Source organism: Gossypium raimondii, chromosome 11, assembly GCF_025698545.1.
Source record: "Gossypium raimondii isolate GPD5lz chromosome 11, ASM2569854v1, whole genome shotgun sequence".
In the NCBI taxonomy this organism is placed as follows: domain Eukaryota; kingdom Viridiplantae; phylum Streptophyta; class Magnoliopsida; order Malvales; family Malvaceae; genus Gossypium; species Gossypium raimondii.
The window spans coordinates 6,066,699-6,075,648 of record NC_068575.1 but is presented as its reverse complement, the minus strand read 5'-3'; the positions used below and the strand labels follow the sequence as shown (position 1 = coordinate 6,075,648).

The following is an 8,950-nucleotide window of genomic DNA, read 5'->3' as shown; positions in this document are numbered from 1 at the left end:
AACCCATTACACATTTAGATATTAGCTTTTACAAGCTTTCAGAGAATTTTGTATTTACATTTTAAGGGTTATTATTTAGGGTTTCGGGGTTTAGTTTTTATCTCTATCTTTGTACTCTTCATTTTTGTCGTTACAGTAAAATTATTTTTGCATGTGGTTTTTTATCCTTTTTGGATGAGTTTTTCCATGTAAAATATTTGTATTCGATATTTTCAATTTCTATGCTATTTTACTTGTTCGTTGTTTAATCTAGTTTATCCCCGACAATCTCGGGTACAAACAGGGTTTCTTTTCCCTTCTGCTTTTCAAAAGTGGCCTTAATGTTGCGGGGTGATGGTTTTTGTTGGATGAGAAGGCTAGATTTGTTTATATTGGAGGTGCAAGTGATGCTTAGTTAATCCTTTGTGGTCTTAAGTTTTCATATGTATTTATGTTTCTAATATTAAAGGAAATAAAGTAATTAGGTTTTTGCTATATTGGTTTGATTATCTCATATTGCTAAATATCGACGTTGGTTTTATAATGATTTGTAAGACTAAATTTTAAATTTCAAAAAGGCATATAGACTTTTAACATATTTAAACCATTTAAATTTTAGACCATCTAGATACTTTATTTGTCACAAATTATTCTATTATTTACATCCCTTTTACACATAATTGTATTTTGTTTAATAGTAAATTAAATTATCTTAGTATAGATCTATGTTTTCATACTTGAAGTAATGATTTATGCTTTTTACTAGTTTTTATTACATCTTAGATATATAAATAAGGTTACATGGTCTTGTAGGACAAATTAAGAGCTAAAGATACATATTCGTGTCGAAACTGCTGCCTATGTTGTGACACCAAGACATCGATGTTGCAACACTATGATGTTGCTACACTGATGTTGGACAAATTACTATCTCGGATTGTTATATTAGGTAAAACAATTGGATCTAGGCTAAAAGAACTTGCATAGTCGGAACAAGGGATAGGATAAGCCGATACATGAACTTAGGAGTATATTTAAGTTTATTTCAATTTATTTAGTTTCTTAATATTATTATCATCTTGCTTCGATATTAACACCACTAATTCGTGACTCAAGTAGATTAGTAATTATTTTTGGTAATTGGCTTAATAGTAGTTTTCCTTAAACTACAATCCTTTGGGTACGATTCTCAGAATACTTACCAAGTGTTTCGTTGTAAACAAACTATATTACAACCTGACTCATATACTTGCAGACACCGCCTCAATGTCGTATATTTTGCAGCAGTATTCTTACTCTGGACATTAGTACGTCCGGAAGTGATCAAAACCACTATTTAGGGATGACTACATTTGTGCTGAAGAAACTAATCAGATTAATCTATCACACCTCTAGATTTAAGAATTTGTAGTTCATTCAATCCAGAACAACCATAAAAATGCTTGATTTTCTAATGATGAAACATCAACCAGAAAATACTTAAAATTTGAGACAACAACAATAGATTTTAAACCTTTTTCTTTTAAAATTTCAATAAAATTTAGTTTAAAATATGTTATAAGTCCTTGTACTCTTCATAAATTTAGAATTTAGTCCCTACACTTTTATTTTCTAGAATTTAGTCCTCTACTTTTCAAATTTCAAAATTCAAGTCCAATTGTTAATAACTTTTTTGTTAAATTTGTTGGTGTGATATTTTGAAATAAATAAAATGTAACTAAAAATTGACATTGTAATAAACTTGAATTTAACAAAATAATTTTAACAGATTAATAGTTGGACCTAAAATTTTAAAATATGAAAAGTAGAGCGACTAAATTTTAGAAATAAAAGGATATAGACTAAATTAGAAATTCATGAAAAGTATTTGGACAAATTAATATATGTGATTAGATTTTAACGATTAGTTAATTTTTGTTTTAATATAGTATAAAGACATGGAGTTTTTAAATCTACTCATAGTGGATGACAGTTCAATTGTAGTTAATCAAATACATATTTTATCTAATATTTATTATATTTAATACTTATTTTATATTAATTTTTTAATATAATCAGTTGGTTCAACCTTCGGATCAATTAATCTATTTTAATAGATAATTAAAGAAGGAATAAGAATATTTTGTCATTTCACACATTGCAATGAATGCATCTACCAACATCTTATGGTGTTTTGATAATGGTTGCTCAGGGAATATGATTGGAGATATGTCAAATTTGAAGCATCTTGTGAGGTGCTTGGAGGGTAGAGTGGCCTTTTGGAGATGGGAAGAAAGGTGGAGGGTTTTAATCATCTATCATGAAATTATGTAGTGACATATTCTTGAGCTACATAACCTATTAAACATAATTGCACATGAAAGTAACACAAAGATGTTGAGGTGCCAAGATCTATATAACTCCTTAAATACAATAGGACATGTAAAAATAACACTAACATATATAAAGGTTTATTGAGGTTTCAGGCACTAAATAACACCTTAAACAAAACATGATACATACAAGTAACATAAACACATACCATAGAGTATTGAGATGCTAGGATCTATATAACAACTTAAATAGAATATGACACATACCAATAGCACAATGATATACCATAGATTATTGAAATATCAAGATCCGTAAAACATCTTAAACACAACATGACACAAACAAAAGCCACTTAAAAGAAACCAAACACAAAAAGGATCATGAGATAAGGTAAATTCTTAATTCATCAAGTTGAGAGTGAGATTGGATTAATGAGCAAAGAAGTGATCCCATCTTTAGAATTTTTTCCAACATGTGTGTACTGATCTTCTCCATCTTTGTAAAGAAAATCGATGACCCTTGTAAGATTGAGACTTCGCATAAGAACTGGCATCGGAACAACCTTGGATGTCTCACTAAACATCAACTCATGGTTTATATCTTTCCAAGCATTCTCCACTTGCTTCTTCAATTCAATGCATGCTTCTTGTTCTGAAACTCCATATTCTCTCATGTAGCATTCAACAGCTGATGCACAATGCTCTCTCTCTTGCTCAAACTACATATAATATGCATTAGCCTTATTTATCAAATGTAAGTTATAGAATATACTCTAGCGAGATTCAAGGGGAAAAAATACCTTGTGTGAAGCAATATCATCCATGAGACGGCATATAATGGAAGATGCAGCAATAATTTTAGGGTTGGTAGATGCCCAATTAAAAATCTCAGGTGTTACCAAATCCCCCATTCCAATAAAAGATGTGAGAGTTAACATGATATAGCCAGCAGTTAAAACTGCGTTCCTCATATACTCCTCCATCGTTGGTAAATAGTTTTCATGGCACCAATTAGCCTCCACCATGTAAGCTTCAGATAATTGTTTAAACTATGAAATGGAAAGAAAACAAAAAGAAAAAATCGTCAGCTCAAGTCTAGAGTTAGGATGTTAACAAAATGGATAAATTAATTGAGACTCATTTTTTTAGGTAATTGCATTTAACTTTTTTTTCTCTCTCTTTATAAATACATATAATGAAGGTACTTTTGAGAAAATGTTGTCCGGATCCATACACATTTACCCTGAAAATTTGAGGTTTTCAATGAATCAAGGGAAAATGGGCATCTCTACTATGCACCTTTAGAATCTCCCCCAAGTTTACAAGCTGGTAAGTTGATTCCTTTATTCTTCAAAAATGATATAAGCATGGATTTGGGTAAATCAGTTTATCCATCCGAGCTTGAAATTTGGTTTAGACAAAAGTATTTAGTTTTAAAAAAATATTGTGGGCAATAAAATTAGTTTTGTTTAAATTATGGGTAGGGTTTGAGCACTAACATGCAAGGCTTGAGCTCAGTCCATCCCAACTTGCTTTTCGTATTGTATTCTATTATTTTTATGTATATTATGTAATTTATATCATATAAAAATTAAATTTATAATAATATAATATTATGTTGTAAACAGCTAAAATATATTGTCGTGACTTGTATGGAGCGGTGATTAAAGTTCTTGTCAGACACATGCTTGACATGGGTTCAAACCGTGTTACCCCAATATATACAAAAAAAGAACTATTAAAAATATATTAACTTGTCTAACTTTAAAACTTCGATAAAATACATATTAAATTAAAAGTAGCGTAAATTAATTTTTCTTCCAATTTTTTTTTAAAAGTATGGACAAATTTGAGGTTGAAAGACAAGTTAGCATGAGTAAATATATAGATCATATTAATACAATATAATAGCCTAGACCAACACAACTCATGAACACTTCTAAATTAAGGTACGAATTTATTAAATTAGCAAATCATGTGGATGTTAAATCAACAATGAATGAATTTACTTTGAAATGGCTTCTCAATTAATTCTTCTTTCACAAAAATAATAATAAATAAGATAATGTGTGAATTTACCGTGTTTTTCGAGTATTCAACACAACATGATTTTTCTTCTTTTGCCATCGCTTTCTCTACTTCTCCATAAACATCCAATAATGATTTGTAGAAGAATTTCATGTATTCTGGAAGTTTATCCATACAATCAACATCCCACCTGAAAATAAATTAAAATTTTACAATTTTAACATGTATGGATTGGAGTAAGCTTTAGATTTAAAAAATCGATATTTTAAAAGTGTGGAATATAATTTTATATATATAAATTGTTTGACCTCTGAATTGCATGTGTAAGGAGTTTGAGTTCTTCCAATGTCCCATATGCGTCATAAATGTCATCCATAATTGATGCCATGGCTAATACTTTAGTTAATATCTCTCTGGCAAGAGAGTATTGAGGCTCAAAGTATACTCCTAATATCCAAAAGTAACCTTCCACCAATCTATTTCGTATAAATGGTAACTTTTTGGCGAAGTCGAAATCTTTCCACCACCTGAAACAAAACCCATAACTAATCTTTCCACCACCTGAAACAAAACCCATAACTAATGAATTACTCATCCTTGAAATTTTGGTTAAAGTATTAATTAATGTTGAAGGAGTAATTTATTACTTGGAGATTTTGCTTAGCTCTTCCTTATGTAAATTTTGTAACAAGTTGAAATCCAACTCTGCAAACTTCAACAACGTTTTGTCATGTGACCCATCATCTTTATAAATGTCTATGAATCGCCTAGCCTCCAACCTTGGCAAGCATTTGCATATGGGTCGGTCTCGAGCACGGGAGACCAAGACTGAAAGGGGAAATTCGATGGTGCCAGTAGCTTTGGCTAAATCTAGATGAGTGGTGGTGAAACCAAGAGCTTCTTCCAGTATATCTTCTCCATGCACACGTAAATGTGCTGCTTCATATAATTCTAGTAAGCCTTTCACATCACTTGTTAAGGACTTATCAAAGTTTCCTTCATCATCTTTAAACTTGTAGAATGTGTCTGTACAATCGAACAAGATAGTATGATATATTTCAATGAAATTACAATGATTGCAATTAAAACTTTCCTCATATTAAATTTATAAGTTATTTTTAATGAAAATTACTTTTCATTGTTATATTTAGGCATAATGACATGACATTATTTGTTATATATGTCACATCAACAAATAATTTAAAAATATAAAAAATAAAAACAATGTAAAATTCAAAAACAATTATCATGAAGCACAAGTGGATAGCCATGCAAGGTGCCATGTTTAAATTTTAGTGTTTTAATCTTTATTTCTTTTGAAAACATAATAATTTGAGATTTTTTGAAAAGTTGTTAATTAAACTCATTTTTTAAGAAAAGGTTAATAACCAGTTTTAACTCAAAAAAATCAAATCAATAAAAGATATAAATACTAATGATTAAATTTATCATTATGCTTTATAGTTATCATCCGAACTTTGTTTTTAATAATTACTAATAACTTATATTTATTAAAAATAAGCATGTTGACATTTTATTTGATTGATGGAGCTTTTCGTGGCAATCATGGTTGGAGTGTTCTTTTATTCTATTTTCTTTTGTCGATTGGGGGTGCTTGTTTTGCCGGTCTATTTTGCATGTTGCCTGTTCTGCTTATCTTTTTTAGTTCGGAAAAGTCAATGTAAACTCTAAGCTCACACTAAAATTTTTAATTGTGTTAAAAGAAAAATTTTGATAAATAAGTGAAAATGGACTCACCACAATGAAAACTAAAGCCATTTTCTCTAAGTAATCGAAATCGAAGAGAGGTAGCCTCGAGAGTTTGGTCATCGTTGCAGTCATGCTCATAAATGTTGTGCAATGCTTCTTCTATCTCTCTTTCAAAATGGCAACTCACACCTAACCGTCTGATTGTATCAATCAAACGCAATTTATGCAGAAGTCATCATCCATGGCTACCTTAACCATCCTTCTTATTTCTTCTTTCAGTTCTCCATGTTGTTGTTGAATTGTAGCATCTTCCTTCTGCACAATTGTAATGTGAGAAAAAAAGATTAAAAAACTCAACAATACTAGATATGAGGCATAAAAGGAATTTAAACGCGAGAAAATATTATATGAAAACACGAATTTAGATTTATATGTAAGACTTTATTATACAATGTAGATTCTTTACCATTTTAGATGGAGGTGAAAGGAAAGTGTTCCCCCAAACGCAAAGATGAAAGTTGGCTAAGGGACGATTGTGGTTGGACATGGATCTATGAGTTGAAGGAGGAAGCTTTGATGAACATATTTGAGAAGACATTTTTTTAGAAATGTGATGAAATGGTGTGGCCAAAGAGCTCCTATGTAGTAGAGGAGGTTAGACAGGATGGTGAGACTGAAGCTACACATAAACTTATATAGAAACTGTCCCAAGCTTTGGGTTTCAAAAGGATAGTGGAAAAAAGGATAAACTACACTGTGAGTTAGTAAACTATAGGTAACTTTTCAATTTGGTCACTAAATTATTCAAAAGTTTTCGTTTAAGTCATTGGATTGTTAAAATTGATGCTATATGACTTTTTCTGTTCGCATTGCTTGCATCAATCGAAAATTTTCTTTCCTCTTCTCTTTTATAGTTTAGTTTTTTTCATAGAACAGCCTTAGATATCACATCATAAATCCACGAACCAAAATTCAAACAACTTTTTTCTTTGATCTCCAACACTGATTGCTAGATCCGTTTGGATCTAAGGTATGTTCTTCTACTCGTTGATGGGTACTGATCTACCGTACCAATCGTCAAATCGTTTCTTGGAGCTCACTGGTGAACCTTTTTTTTTTTTTAAATTTAACAGTCCCATGACTTAAATAAAAAATTTTGAATAGTTCAATGATTTAAATGAAAACTTTCGAATAATTTAGTGACTAAATTGCAACTTTTAAAAATTAAATAATTAAAATAAAAATTTACTCATAATTTAATGACTAATAATATATTTTAAAAAAATTATTGTAGAGGTAAATTCAGATAGGATATAGGTAAAATAATTTTGCAGGATGTTTGGGCTTCATGAATGTTAGTATTAGTGACAGTGTTGCTGATATAATAGCCTTCAAGTATTTTGTGTGGCGGGTGACGAACAGTGAAGTGCTTTGTGGATTGAAATTGGATACGCAATGTAACATAGCAATGATTCCTTGAATTTGGATGGTGATCAAATGGTTTGGGTTTGGAGTGTAGGGACACTAATGTAGATATTTTGTATTCCTCTATTTTAATGTATTATTTTAGATTTATTATTATTTTAAAAATGATTTGATATTGACAATATTTTTAAAATATATACTACTTATTAATTATATAAAAGTTACTTAATAAATTTCCTTAATAAAATTTATCATTAAACAAACTTAAAATCAACAAGTACAAAATGATGCTATAAATTAAATAATAAAATCATTCCATAATTTACATATTATTCAACTAATCCAAAATAAATAATAATTTTTTTATTGTAACATTCCTTTTTTATCAACTAACACGTTATACTCCAATCCGTACAAACAAAATGAAAGAAGAATTCGTGTCTGTTTAGTTTTTGTTTTTGTTTTTTTTTTTTCATCTTCGGCTAAGCGTCGGTGTTTTAGAGGTTGATGAGAAAACCTGAGCCCCCATTATTTCCCTTTCCTTGAAAAGCTGCAGTTCTAAATTACACGCTTTCAGCCACAAATTTTCAATAGGAACAGATATCCCGAGGTTCACTATTTTTTTTCTTTTAATTTATTAAATTGTTCAATATTTTGATTAGATAAAAATAAAATTAAATACAATGTAGTTTATGATTTTCTTTAAAAAATAAAGAAAGCTATCTTATTAAAAACCGTTTGATTTTATCATCTCAATATATGCCTAAATACTTTAGATTCAAATCCGGAAGAAAGAGAAAATACTATTCTATTAATTTAGTGCTAAATTTTAATACTAGTGCATGTAAAATACTCAACTACTAGCTAGTAATCCATAAATAAAAATAATATAATTTAATGCATTTAAATTCATATTTTCTACATTGAGAACAGAAAAAATACTATTAATTAAATGATAATTAACTACAAGTAAGAGTTTAATAGAGAAACCTTAATTCCCATAGCCATTGACTACCTTAACAAATCTAAAATAAATAATAAAATCATTTATATTTATATTCTAACATTTTTTTTATAAACTAATATATTATATTTCAATCAATACAAATGAAATCAATGGATACAATGAGTATCAATCCAGACATTATCATGTTTTTATTTGACTTAGGGTGGGTTTGGATGAGTGATTGGGTGTGGTGCGGTATGTTTAACTTACTTTTTGTCTCACGCTACAGTATCGCTACAGTATCTAATCCCATCGCCACCGCTATTTTTACACTAACTACAGGTAAACGCACCGCCCATCCAAACTCACCCATAATCAACGAAGAATTCGCGTGGCCTGTTTCTTTTCATCTTTCGCTATGCGTCGGTATTTTAAAGGTTGATGAGAAAACCTGAGCCCACGATTTCCTATTCCTTGAAAAGAGCTGATCGTCACTTTCTGCGACATTTCAAACGTGTTAAAAAGCTGCCATACTAAATTACACTTTGAG

At 29.8% G+C, this 8,950-nt stretch overlaps 1 pseudogene; it reads right to left on the bottom strand.

Annotated features, from left to right (window-relative positions):
* Positions 1-2,407: 2,407 nt before the first annotated feature.
* LOC105801288 ((+)-delta-cadinene synthase isozyme XC14-like) lies at positions 2,408-6,689 on the bottom strand (annotated as a pseudogene).
* Positions 6,690-8,950: the final 2,261 nt, after the last annotated feature.